General features: G+C 39.2%; 1 long non-coding RNA gene across 2 annotated transcripts in view; it reads left to right on the plus strand.

The window, feature by feature from the left end:
- LOC118153559 (uncharacterized) overlaps nucleotides 1-14,222 on the plus strand; it is a 62,908-nt gene that overhangs the window by 1,720 nt on the left and 46,966 nt on the right. Inside the window, exons 2-4 of one of the 2 annotated variants that reach the window (XR_013536317.1) lie at nucleotides 8,953-9,043; nucleotides 10,167-10,473; nucleotides 11,448-13,742. This is a non-coding gene — a long non-coding RNA (uncharacterized LOC118153559). Of the gene's footprint in view, nucleotides 1-8,952; nucleotides 9,044-10,166; nucleotides 10,474-11,447; nucleotides 13,743-14,222 lie in introns of those variants that run through there. The other variant, XR_008481206.2, reaches the window with a different exon arrangement.

A 14,222-nucleotide genomic window follows, 5' to 3' on the forward strand; every position in this document is an offset into this window, starting at 1 on the left:
TTGGGGGCTGTCCAATTCACGGATTATTCTTTGCTTAATCAAACTCTGTTATGTTTAATTTTGAATTTAACTTAAAACATCTAAAGTTTTTCTTTTAACAAAATGTACAGGGAAGAGACAAAATTTTGAGTAAATATCAATTTATCAAAATATTGAATGTCAGTATTCTGTATACTGTCTTCATGTATGCAAAATATGTGGGAAAAGAGAGAAAAGGAAATCTATTTGGAAGAGGCTTGTGGAGAAAGGGGGGTAAAATAATCTTTGGCAAAAGTGTAGGAGAGAACATTTGGGAACATTTCAAAGAAAGAATCTTTTTCCCACAAGTGAACCAGCTATGAATGTGTACCTGTTACAGGTAAGTTTCAGGTGGCTCGTTTTAAAGTGGGGCTGCTTTAGAACAGTAAGAATAATGCAGTGTTTCACAAGTTCTATTATTGTACGCAGGCTTGGAAATGCAGACTCCCAGGCCACACCCCAAGATAATATAGTATCAGTCAACTATTGCTACATAACAAACCAGACCAAAACTCGCTAGCATACAATAAATATTTATTCACACATTGAAGGTTATGAAGGTTTAGCTCAGGTGTGTTTCATGAGTGTCCATTTTGGACCCCAGAACAAAGAGGCAGCAGCCACCAGGGTCATAGTCTACTCATGGAAGACGTTGCAAGCTTCCACAGGATATTCCTCTGCAGATGTATGCTATAAGCTCTACTCGCATTCCACTGGTAAAAAAAATTCCATGGCCAACCTTGACATCCATGGCACAGGAAAATAAACTCTGCCTTTAGTTTAAAGAATGGCTGTCACATGGGAAAAGGTATAGATACAGAGAAGGGTGAAAAGCTGGAAACAATAATTCAAAGGACCACATATGCTAAACCTTTAACACATATCACACAACCTGAAAAAACCGGTATGTAGTTGGCCCTATTATTACTTTAATTTACAGATAATGAAATCATGGCTTAGAAAAGCTAGGAAACTTATCCAATTAATTATGTTAACAGTGACCATGATAAAGCTCTAAATGTAGTTAAACCTTAATATAACCCCAACAGCACAAAATATTTACTCAAATCTCTGTAAGAGGCTTTGAATAGTATTACAAGGCATGTTACCTGAGCTACACCCTCTGGATGCCCTTGTTCACCTGCACCTGAAATCTTCATTCCTCCAGGTGGCCGTTCCCAGCCTCTCTTGTTTGTGTTTCCAGATATACACACAAAACAAATTCCGGCAGCACTTGCTTTTCTATCTCAGAAAGAACCTTGGGCCAAACGTAGCCTTCTACCCATTTCCTTCTCCAGTAGGGACACCTATTAATATTAGAAATTCGTTGGCATTTCTTAAAATAATTGAAAATAGCAAAAGTGTAACTAGACAAATTGCTAGGTCCGTCATAAAGAAGGTGTATATTTTGCGACTCCTACAACCTCCTGATTCTTACCAAAAAACCTGCTCTTCATTTTCCAACTTTTACGGGATTCTGAAAACAAGTTGGACTCCCTCAATTTTCTAAGTGCTGATAGGTTGACCTTCACTCCCCTCACTTCTGACCCCCACTTCATGCCATTTCTTCCCCTCTGCCTTTTCCTTCTATTTTACCTCCTCCTTCTACTTCTAGTGTGAATCAAGTCTGCAACCTGACTACCTGTATTGTAAATTTTTTGGAATGTTTAAACAACCTTTGTGTAGTCATCAGGACCCAAACCAAGAGATTTCATCTCTCCTCCCCTACATATTCTCAATCCCCGGATCACTAACTCACTGAACCAAGACGAGTTGGGATATCTTTAAAGGCATTGTTGTGTTTGTTTGGTATCTTATGGAGATTCTTAACATTGTACATTGATGTAGATTGGATGGGCCTCAGAGTTCAAGAGAATAGTGATGATTATGGCCTAGTTTAGAAACTGCCTGATAATATTTCCTGACACAGGGCTCATTGAGGAGGGCATCTCAGCAGATAATGCTCAGCAGTGCCTTGCCCTGTGGATTGATGGGTCAACCTAGAAAGTAGCACTTTAGAGTGTTTGAAGGACCACTTGGCCTTTCTTTGCCCTCTGTGAGGTGCTCCTGGATGTGGGCAGAGGCACCTGATTTTTCTCAAGGGCCTGTTCTCTTCCAACCTCTGACTTCCACTTTCATCAATATTACCCATTTTAGTTTTGGTTGACTGTAATATTTGTCTATTTTTGGATTGTGAAATAATAGAACATTGGATCCCAACCATTATTAGCATAGTAACACTGGAAAATACAAAACTAATTAAATGTTTTAGAACTTAATCAGAGGCAAGAATGGATGGTGGACATGATATATAGATTTCATCTAGATTCTAGTTTTTGTTTACAAATAAACTTTCTGTAACATTCAAAAATTTATTTTATTAATTTTAATTATAAAGCCTTTTAATTAAAATGAAGTCTCATTTAGTTCATTTAAATTACATGTATAGCAATTAGACACTTCTCTAACTTCTTGAATATAATGGACCTTTGCCTAATACATAGTTTCTCAGTTGATGTTTCCTTCTTTTTATAATGTAATAAAGCAACAGTGTATCTGTAGCCACAGCTACAGTTATCCCTGTGTCTTTTATTTAAAAATGGAAAGACTTGCCCATCTGTTATCTCTGTAATACAAACTCTTCTTCCTTAAATAATTATTTTTTATAGATGAGTTGATTATTTTATCTTGGGGGAATTCTTTAGCAGTCAGTTGCAAGGTGAGCTAGGGTTGGCTTTTGGTAAAGCTTAAATGTTATTCCAGCTTCTAACAGAGAGCAAGAAGACCTAAACAATTTTCCCAAAGCCCAAATTCACAGGAATCACAACTTTGCATTTGTTTCAAAAGAAGACATGTAACTTTTCCTTACAATAAGCACACAGAAGTGTGGCTTCTTCCTTATGTACTTTGTCATTCAAAATAACAACAACAAAAAAAGAACTTTGGAGATCTTTGAATTTGTGTAACATGGACATTCTTCAAGTTGCTCAAGTTCTATAAATTTTAAGAGTCATTCACAGTAGAAGTGAGTAGGCAATCATTAGGACATCTGTTAAATAGTGTCCACAGTTTTCTTTGAATTATTGTTGATTTGCTGTGCCCCAGATCTGCATGGTAATAAGATATTCACACACTTTTAAGTATTTTAAAACATTATACTTATTATTCATTGAAAAATCGAGTATCAATCTAAGTGAACTTTCCCCAGCTTTGTCATTTCCAGGAATAGTTACTACTCTGAGAGTAGAAGATTCTCCACTGTTGTTTTATGAAAGTTCCTTTTACCTAAAAATTCATGATGTTATCATCTAGGCCTCTTAAATCAGTTCTGGCCTCCTGCCTCAGCTGTGACCAGGTAGGTAAGCAGGCCAGGGGTGGGAGATGGCAAATAGGAGCCAATCAGCTCTCGTCGTAGTGGCTGGCATTGCCTACACTTTTCTTTTTTTAAACCAAGCTTTCTATGTTTTCATGATGATGGCAGGAGTCAGGCCATTAGAGTCTGCTGAGAGAACTTGGGATGATCACACACACTGCACTGTTCTCCACCTCTTTCTGGGTTAGGAGAGATTTCAGCACAATTTTAAGAAAAAGCCTCTCTGCTCTGTAGTGAAATCCAAAGGCAGCTCTGAAAATCTCAGATTCAAAATATCATCCCTTTTCCCGTCTTTCAGAAGACTTTGCTGGCCCTCTAATCCTTCGGGAGTCTTCTACTCTACTCTTCTTTAATCAATTCAAGAAAAGATTGCTGAATTTTTTTAGTTGCCGGTGAGATGCAAGTAAAACCCAGAATAGCTAAAATATAAAAAAGAGTGACAACATCAAGTCCTGCCCGTGCTGTGAAGCAGCTAGAGCGTTTCTATGTTGTTAGAACCAATGCCCTGTTTTCCTGCATTTTCATTTACATTTGCATATGGACCTACTTTTTAATTTGATGATTCAGAATAAAATAACTCCACTTTTAAAAATTCATTTGCTACATCTCTTCACACCCAATTCCAATTATATTTTCGACTCAGTAAGTAAAAAACAAAATACAGGCACAGCAAAAGAATGAAAGTAGATTCAGCTTGCGTTTGGTATTAGAGAAGAAAAAATGGCTTCCCTCAAGCCCCCTAGATTCTTTGGCTGAGCTGTGAATTTCATTGATACGAAACAGCTTAAAATGAGAAAAACCATTTTAATTACATGTGTGCTCACATATGCATGCAAGTCCCACAAAAATGTGATACTCAAAAAAGAAGGATATAATTGTGATCGAGAGACCAAAATAGATGCCCCTTTATCAATTAAGATGAGTCCTAGGGTTAAGAAAACAAAAGCTACCTATGGCTGGAGGTTTCTGGGCTCAGCTAGCAAGGCAAGTTTCTAAGTTCCTACAACTACAAGAAAAAACACACCCTTGCTAAACTTCCTAATCATAGAAGCCATCAGGCTGATTTACAACCCAGACCACTGCAACTCTGATTGGCCAGAGGACCGTCCTTACAAACATTCTTTTCTAATAAGCTGTTTCAGACCTCAAGCCAGCTTTAGCTACTTATAAAGGCTATGCACATTGCTTTTCTGTCCTGTAATTCACCTTTGACACAAAAATCAAATTCCACCTTATTTTAATACTAAAACCTGGCCCCAAAATGAACATAGACTCTATGGTTATGTATATGTTTACCCATTGCACCTGCACTCAGCTACCCTCATAAACATATATAGCTTTCCCTCCAAACATGCTGAATATGTGTGATACTGGCCCTGTGAGGCATAAAATCCAATCTGTCTTTCCCCTCTTCAAAGAGAGAGAGCACCTTCTCTCCATGCTGGAGACTTTCTCTTTCTACCTGCAAATTGATATCACCAGTAAAGCTGTGCTTTCTATTACTCCATCCTGGTAGTCTTTTGGATGACAGATTGAAGCTCAGATGGCAGCATCCTGAGTGAGGTACAGAAAGGAATAGAGGCCTGGGGCTTCTGAGGAGTGGTGGAGACAAATTGTTGGAGGGGGAGGAGGAAACGTATGGTGAATAAAGATTGCCTTGTTATATAGATAAAAGTATCTCAGACGATAAAAGTCATCTCAGAGCAGCTCTCTTCCTGATACAGACACTTTTACTAATAAAAGTTTCCTTATAGATGTAACTTTCTTTTGCAAAAGAACAGCTTTTCAGTGCTGCTTCTGTGTCTGCAGTTTCTCAAAATAACCGACTTGAAATAATCTATATACTAAACAGGTATATTATAGCATGGCATATTCTAGTCTCCTGCAGTCATGTTTTAGGGTGGCATGTCCTGAACCCCAACACTAATATATTTGGGATTGTTTAGGACTCCACCTTTGAGCAAAAAGCAATAGAAAGTTTTATTCAAGGTTTTTTATTGTTCCTCCTCCTCTGTCAGAGCAACTTTGCCAGCTTTATTTTCTGCAAGGTATTTCCAAGGACAATTTTTTTTTTCCAGACAGAGTCTCGCACTGTTGCCCAGGCTGGAGTGCAGTGGTTCAATCTCGGCTCATTGCCACCTTTGTCTCCTGGGTTCAAGCAATTTCCTGCCTTAGCCTCTCAAGTACCTGGAAATAGAGGTGTCTGCCACCATGCCCAGCTAATTTTTTATATTTTTAGTAGAGAATATATTTTATTCACTATGTTGGCCAGGCTGGTCTCAAACTCCTGAACTCATGATCTGCTCACCTCAGCCTCCCAACGTGCTGGGATTACAGGGGTAAGCCACCATGCCTGGCCAAGTGCACCTTTTTAGGAAGTCAGAAGTGATATCTTAGCTTTTTCTTCTCGTTGATCAGGAGATATGGTCTTCAAGTCTCCTGAGGGCTAAAAGGGATTACGTGAGGATATGGTAGATTTCTTGGGTCTTTACAGCTGAATAATATGGCCATATGTGAGCATTGTCTACATAGGTTTGCCATCACATGAACAGGGTGCCTGAGTATGCTGAAACAGAAGAAAGTCTCTGTGGTCATTACCAGTGTTAATAAAAAATGTTCCCTGTTTTCCTTCTAGATCTGGATGTCAGGTATAGTCACATATTATCTGATTTAGCCAAGGACATGAGAAGTGATTCCAAGTTACCTATGGGAGAAAGCTTTAAGAGTCGGTGTGAAATTCCCCATTCTCTCTCTTGCCATTTGCCAGGGTGGCCAGAAATATTCCAAATAGAGGCTCTTTTGTCAGCCTGGTTCCCAGCATGAAGACAGTGCTGAACTCAGCCCCCAGCTGACCCATGATGGACATGTAGTATGAGCAATAAATTAAACCTTTGATGTTTTAGCCCACTGAGTTCTCTTTGTTTTTGTTACTGCAGCATAACCTAGCTCATCCTGAACTTTACAGATGGGTCCCATAATTGGTGTCTGAAAGACCAATTTTATTAACATGGTTCAAACAATAGAGCTTCATACACCAGAGAGCACAATCATTCTCAGGAGACAAATGGGGCTGGAAAGACACCTGATGATTCAGAATCCTGGGGCACAGAGGAAAAACATCCTTCCTTGTCCTGCCATTCTTTGCCAAACTCCCAAGCACAAGTGAATCATGGTTCAGTGACTCACTGTGTGAATAGGGTCACAGAGAATCCCTAAACCCTTGCATTTCGTATCAGGAGTCCAGAAATCTTTTAGGTTGCCCATGGCTGAGGGATTTGAGGATTTAGTGGAGTTTTCTGGTAAATCATAATTTATTCTAATTTAGGTTTCAGCGCAACGAGGTGCTTCCTACTATGCCTGATAAGGAATGGAACTGGCTCACTGTAGATGTAGTTGTTTAGTAATAGCTGTAGATATTATCCTTTCTAGGCCTTCTATTCTCATTTGTTGTTTTTTTTTTTTTTTTTTTTTTTTTGAGACGGAGTCTCGCTCTTGTTACCCAGGCTGGAGTGCAATGGCGCAATCTCGGCTCACCGCAACCTCCGCCCCCTGGGTTCAGGCAATTCTCCTGCCTCAGCCTCCTGAGTAGCTGGGATTACAGGCACGCGCCACCGTGCCCAGCTAACTTTTTGTAATTTTTAGTAGAGACGGGGTTTCACCATGTTGACCAGGATGGTCTCGATCTGTTGACCTCGTGATCCACCCGCCTCGGCCTCCCAAAGTGCTGGGATTACAGGCTTGAGCCACCGCGCCCGGCCTCATTTGTTGTTTTTAAAATTAAGAATCTAATATCTAGAAAAGTTAAGTGACCATGTCATAACTGAACAGAAAATAAGTGGCAGAGTCTGGCTTGGAAGCCAAGCCCCGAGTCCCTATTAAAAGACTTCTGACACACATGCACATAAGGGTGTGTTTGCTAGGAGCCAGTACAGAAACAGAAGGTGGGTTATTCCTACTTGCGGTTCTCTCAACACCTTTTGCAAGTGATCCCAATCAGGCCATGAGGGCTATTTGCACCAATGTGTGGTTGGGTTACCTACCTAAGAAATAAGTTAGAAAGTTAGAGAACTAAGGAAAGAAGATAGAGAAGTGAACATCTTTTACCTACAAGTGAATTTACACTTCAGACTTCACTGGCTACAGCAGAAAAGAGTTTGGCTTTAGTTTCCAGGCAGATTCACATTTGTAGTGAAATCTAAGATGTATGAACCTTATCTCAGCCACTGCTAGTTACCACTGGAGAAACCATGCCAGAGTGAAGGACAAGATGAGGTCAGGAACCTCCCAACAGATTAAAAGCATAAGGTCAGCTCTCAGGTCTCAAGAGAACTGCTGTAAATGTTGAGTGACTTATAGCCACTGACTTGGATAAAAAGAAAATTGGCTGGCTTCCCCCTCTGCTAATCAGTGAGCCTGTGTTTCATGAGCTGCCTGGAACAGGGGTGGTGAATGGGGAGGAGAGTTGCAGAGACCAGCTCTAAAGAGGGAGGCAACAGGTAATCCACAATTCTGAAGGTCTCTTACTTTACACATCTCCCAAAGTCTTTGCCTCTCATTAGAAATCTAGCTTTTGTTCTTCCCTATATCTGCTCAGAGGATGAAATGACAAAGATTAGAAGTCACCAAAAGTAGAATGGTTGAAAGGGAATGGTGCACGTGAACATTTATTACATCCAAATAGTTCTTACCTGAAAAGTTAAGATTTCATGGTTTAGGTAGATCTCATTTCTATTTGTGTAGGTGTCTACTTTTTAATTCACCTTGATTCAAAATAAAATAATTCCAATGATTATTTTATCTTATTTATGTTATGTACTTCCAATTATTTGTATGATTTAGTAACTAAAAATCAAAATGTACACTCTCTGCCAAATGGTGAAAGTGGACCCAGTCTGTGTTTAGCATATACTCTGTATATCTTTATTACTGGATCACTTTTACTCTCTGAACTTGAATCCCACAGGAATACAATACTGGGAGATGTTTTACACTATTTGAACACAGGAGAAGTGCTGAAAACATGAAATGAAAACCGGAAACTTCCCCAGCAGTGAGAGAGAGGCTGTCTGGATTCCTGCTTACCCTTTCTGTCACACTTATCTCTGGAGGCTTTGTAATAACATGTGTCACTCCAAACACAAACCTCCTTGAGGCCCAACTTTTCCCAAGGAAAAGTTCTCTGGGGTGTGCCAACCTGGGCTGGTTACTGATTTCACCACCTTGAGCCTTTCAGACAAACTTCACAATCTCACATGATGGGCCCAACTGAGACCAAAAGAACAAAATTGTACCATATGACAACATTTTTAAAAACTATATAGTTTCTTTCTATAAACAGACCAAGAGGAAGAAGGCAGAATTAATGAGAATAAGGTAAGATAATCAGAGGAGACGAGGGACCCAATGACAGATGATGGCCAATTCCAGTATGCGAGAGTAGTTCACGTATTTTTAACAGCACTGTCGGCTAATACAATATTAAGCTGTTTTCTGTTCTATATTATGTATTTTCTCCTGTCCTACCATCATCCTAACTCTTTGACACAATTCTTTGGCCTTAGATGAGTGGTACTTCTAGGAAACAGATTAAATCGATTGGCATATGGGATAGCACAGAATGGAGGAGCATGAACATCAGCCAATGGTTGTGAGGTAAGAGAGTTCAAAAATTAACTAGAAGCAGAACACCGCAACAAAAGGTGACTCAGAGAAAGGTAATCTGAACCACCACCTCCCCTCTCCCACCATGGAAGAATTTCCAAATATACGGACGGGACGGTAGGGGCAAAGGAATTTGAGTTTAGGGCATCCTTTTTAAATGCTGTGGGACAGGGTAACACCTGCTCTCTCAGCGAAGTTGGGGGTTATCCAAAGGAGACCTTTGCTGTGTATTTGTACTGAACCATCATTTTCTTTATTTTTGGAGACAAGTAGAATGCACACACATAATCCAACAGAAAGTGAACCTTATTGGCCCTGCCGGTAAACAAAGACCATCTAAAAGAAACTATGTTTTGGATTACCCTGTATATTTCAGCTCACCTTGATATTCTGCAGATCTTTGATTTCACTTTGGATCCTGTGAGCTTTTGGCTTCCAAATATTTATTTGCATTTTCTTTGTTACCTAATGTGAGAGCCAAACACAGTGAGGTTTATGAACAAGCCATTTTACCTTTAGGATTTGGGGATGAGGAATAAAAATGCTAAGTGGGTTAAACTCACCTGAAGGACCCAAGCTTATGCTTCAAATTGATTGAGATTTTACAAATCACTCACAGAAACTTAAATAATTAAGGAGAGATCCCAGAGGTACAGAGCTGGAGGAGTGGTGGGGAGCCAAGCACAGTCATTTAAGGATGTTGGGTATGTGGCCAGGCAGACCTTTATTAAAATCCTTGTTCTTATTTATCATGCTGTCATATTGAAAACCTCTCTGAGTCCCAGTTTATTCCTCTGTAAAGGGTGAAATAATGCCCAGATTGGTCTTCTGTATGTAATAAAATGCATTTGGCACCATTCCTGGTGTAGGGAAAGTACTCAACAATAATAGCTGCTATTTTATTATGTATAATGTAATAATGATTATTATTATTTAATTCATGCCCCTCCTTTCATGGTGAGAAAATTTAGGCCTATGGAAGCTTGATGGAGGCCACATAACTTGTAATTAGAGCTGGAATTAGATATCCCAACTCCACGTCCTGCTTTCATTCAGTGAGTTTGTCAGATTTCTCACAGCTCTTGCCAAGCTGCAGTTCACTTTTGTCTTGCAGGTCTGTGTGACCTGCCAGGGAGAAAAGGTGATGCAGAGATGTGGCCAAGTGGGTCTATGGAGCAGTGGATGGCTGGGGACATGCCGTGTTGGTGAACTCACTGTGCAGGCTTCCTGCCTTTCCTAGTCTGCCCTTCCTGTCGAAACCAGGCACTCTCACCTGGAAACTATGCATCCTTCTTGACCATGATGCTCCACCAGTGTTCCAACCCGACCTATGGCTCCTGCAGCTGTTTACCTGCCTCAGACCTCGACCTAACATTTTCTGATGAAGGAAAGCAGTGTGATGTAGTGGAAAGGACAGTCAGGTGAGAATTGAGAAATACCTGTTTCTAGTTCTGCTATACTCTTCAACCAATGAGCACTAGAGATAATTTAACCTTTCTGGACTAGAGTTTATTTCTCTAAAAAATGAGGGGATTCAGTTAAGAAATCTCTCTTCAGCATGAATTTCTGAATCTATTAAAAGAGAAGCAATGAATACTTGCTAAGTAGACAAGAGGGGTCTAACTGAACTGCCGTCTGATGTTTCACTGTTTTGTGAAAATGGAGAAAAGGCAGAGTAGTTGATTTTTTACACAAATAGAAATTTGTTATAAATTTTAAAATTCTTTTAAATATGATCATTGGCTAACCTTTACAAAATAATAGGCATCTGTGCGTCTTTTTTTTTTTTTTTGGTGGATTTTTGTGTAGCAAGTAAGTAATTTCCCACATAAAATGAAGATACTAGCTTTTTTGTTTAGACCAGGGTTTTTCAACCTCAGAACTATTGACATTTGTTGTGGATGCTGTCCTATGCATTGCAGGCTATTTGGCTGCATTCCTGGCCCACTGCAAGTACATCCCCTTCCTGCTATGACAACCAGACTACTGTGACAACCAAATGTATCTCCAGACATTGCCAAATTCCCAGGGAGTGGGGTGAAATAAATACACCCCCTAGTTGAGAACCTATCTGAGAACCTGCTTTCAGCACATGTATATGTTAATTTTAATGGAATGCTTCTGTGCTCCAAATCAATGTATTTTGATGGTATTAGTCAGGGTTGCAGTAACAAACAAATTTCCACATGGTGATTCCTTAATGGAATAAGTTTGTTTCTTGTTGCATGTCAATTGCCCTCATGTGGTGATTGAACAGCCTAGGCTGCTTCCATTTGGATTCCATTATTACAAGGCCTCCAGAGCTCTGGAGACCCTTTAAGAAAGCACACAGAGAATTCACACCTACTCTTGCACGATTTGGCCCAGAAGTGACACGCTGACTTTATATCCACAGAACATGATGAGATTTGGTCCTATGTCTCTATTCAACTACAAGAAGGCTGAGGGAACACACCCCATAGACACAAGAAGATTTGGAGAACAGTGCTATGTCTACCATATCATTTACACCTTGGAGACTTGGATACATATGGTGGAGGCCCAGAGGGAAGTTTCCATTTCTCTGTCATCTTTTACCTTGGGAGAGGCTACTAATAACTAGAGCAGAGAATATACACAAGTTCTTCATTGTGCTTTATGATTTACTCTTTATTGAATAGATGCTAATTCAAATCATCATATTTTAGTTGCTCAACAGTTATTTTGTAAAGTTTGACTCCACTCTTATTTCTTTGAATTAAGGTCTCCAGGAAAGCCTAGAATATAAACAATTAAAAATTAGCCTGGAGTGGTTATAGAGGGATGAGTACTTTATTCTCCTAAGACTTCAAACACACAGTGTCTAGTAGGATTATAGAGAAGTTTGCAAACCTGTGATCTACATTCTAAAGCACTTTCTCTGAACAAATATAACCCAACTGATCTTGTTGTAATGGCTATTACATTGCTTGGAGAAAGGCAATGGGGAGGATGTACAGGAGCGTCCCTCTCCACAGGCTAGGAGAGCTCCAATTTTTCTCTGAGCCCCATCAGTAAAGTTGTTGGAATTTCAACTGCTCCAGGCAGTCACTTGTGGTGGAGGAGACTGAGGAGCATGAGACCCTGGTGCTTTTATTGACATTCTTGCCTCATGTCCCAAACCTCACACCATCCATTGCCACCTGAATTATAGTTCCTACTCCTCAGTATGTCTCTATCAGCATGAGTTGCCGAAATTTGCATTGCCTCTTTCCCAGGCCTTGGAACACCAATGGACTGCCTCAGAAACTCACATTCTCCTTCTATACCTGGAGGGATTAAGGCAGGTGCCCCGAGGCCATATGGAAGCAATTCTTCCCTCAATTTCCAGCACGGATTTGCTTCCACCTTCCTGGCTTGGCTCTATTAATCTTCAACTCTTCCCATAAATGGGTTTTCTAGGTTGGTTCTGTCTTTATGGTCCTTCTCTTTTGGGGAAGCACTAGCAACAATATCATTTGGTGTCATTAATTAAAAAGTGTCAAGCCACTTGCTTGTTGTTGAAAGTGGTAATTTATTTTCACTGATACAAGTTTAAAGGATCTTAGAATTTGGCGAAGAAAGAATTTGAGGACCTGTGCTAAGGCAGCATCTATAATGGTTTAAGAGGACAAATTTGGGTGCCACATTGCTTTGGTTCATGACAACTGCTTGAATTTGAACACATTATTCGAGTTGACTGCCTTCATTTCCTCATCTGTAAAATGGGAATAATATTAGTACCTACTTCTCCTGATTGGGCCATGATAATAACTCTTAAAAGAGTTACATTTGTAAAACATTTAAAAGGGCACCTAGCATGTAGTATATGCTACATACATGTTGTTAAAATAGGTAGATAGATATATTGATAATCCCCATTATGATGGAACTCTGCGATGCAAAAAGAATTTGCTATATCCTGGAGAATCCTCAACAAAAGGCCCATTTATGATTCTACAAAGATAACAGAGGCCAACTAGAAAATCCTAGTTAGCTGCTAAAGCAGATGTCAGGTTGTGTTTGCCAACTTCAAAATTTAAAAGTGAATTTTCTATTTGGCATTCTATTGTAAGGAAGAGCTTTCCCTTCTCCAGAATGAAGGATTTTGACAATCCCAATATTGTAAAACTTATCAATGGATACTAAAAAATTAGGTCAAAGTCTGATGAGAAAGAGGACATTTACCTAGTCTTAAATTATCTTTCTAGATTTTATGTGTTGATTACAAAATGAAGCTTAGTAAGGTATCAGTGGAAAAACCTGGTAGACACCACAGTAACTAAGTAATCAAAGCTGACATCACTAACAATGGAACCAACTGACCTTTATGTTTTGATAGGATGTAATGAGAACATTACAAATGTAATGATTGCTTGTGTAAGATTCCTGTCAAACTTTCGTAAACTGACCTAATCCTAGGAAACATCAGATCAACCCAGATGAAGAGACAAGTTATAAAATAACAGTCTTCTGTTCATCCAAGATGTCAATATTATGTAGACAAGAAACCATTGAGGGACTCTTTCCATTTAGTCTCTTAAAAAAGACTAAAATAATAATGCCATAGGTAATCCTGGACTTTGGGGGAGGCTTAGCTATTAAGGACAATATTGGATCAATTCATGAAATTTGAATATGGATTCTAGATTATATGATATGAATTATGTTATAAATGTACTAATTTTGATAATTACACTTTGCTCATATAAGAGTATGTCCTTGTTCTTAGGAAATACATAATTGCCAAATGGTTCTGAAAAAATTTACAATATATATATATATATACTTATTTCTTGTTACAAGGCATGACAACTTTCTTTCTTGTTCCAAGGCGATTGCCCTTCATGTGGTGATGGAACAGCCTAGGCTGTGTGTGTGTATTGAAAGAATTATAAAGTAAATGCATGAAAATATTGCAACTGGGGTATCTGGATGCCAAGAATATAGAATTTCTTGGTACTATTCTTGGCATTTTTTGGTGAATTTGAAATTGTTTAATATAAAAAAGTAAAAAACTTACAGAAGGATATGTTGTCCCTCTTGCTTCCAGAAAAGGTATATTTGTTACTCAGCTCTTAGGGGCAGCATGAACTTAGTTCATTAATATGGAAATTCAGTAGGTGCCTAAGAGCACAGATCCTGTGAGGAATTAGTAAAGAATAAAAATGGT

The sequence above is a fragment of the Callithrix jacchus genome, chromosome 5 (assembly GCF_049354715.1).
Source record: "Callithrix jacchus isolate 240 chromosome 5, calJac240_pri, whole genome shotgun sequence".
Taxonomy (NCBI): Eukaryota; Metazoa; Chordata; class Mammalia; order Primates; family Cebidae; genus Callithrix; species Callithrix jacchus.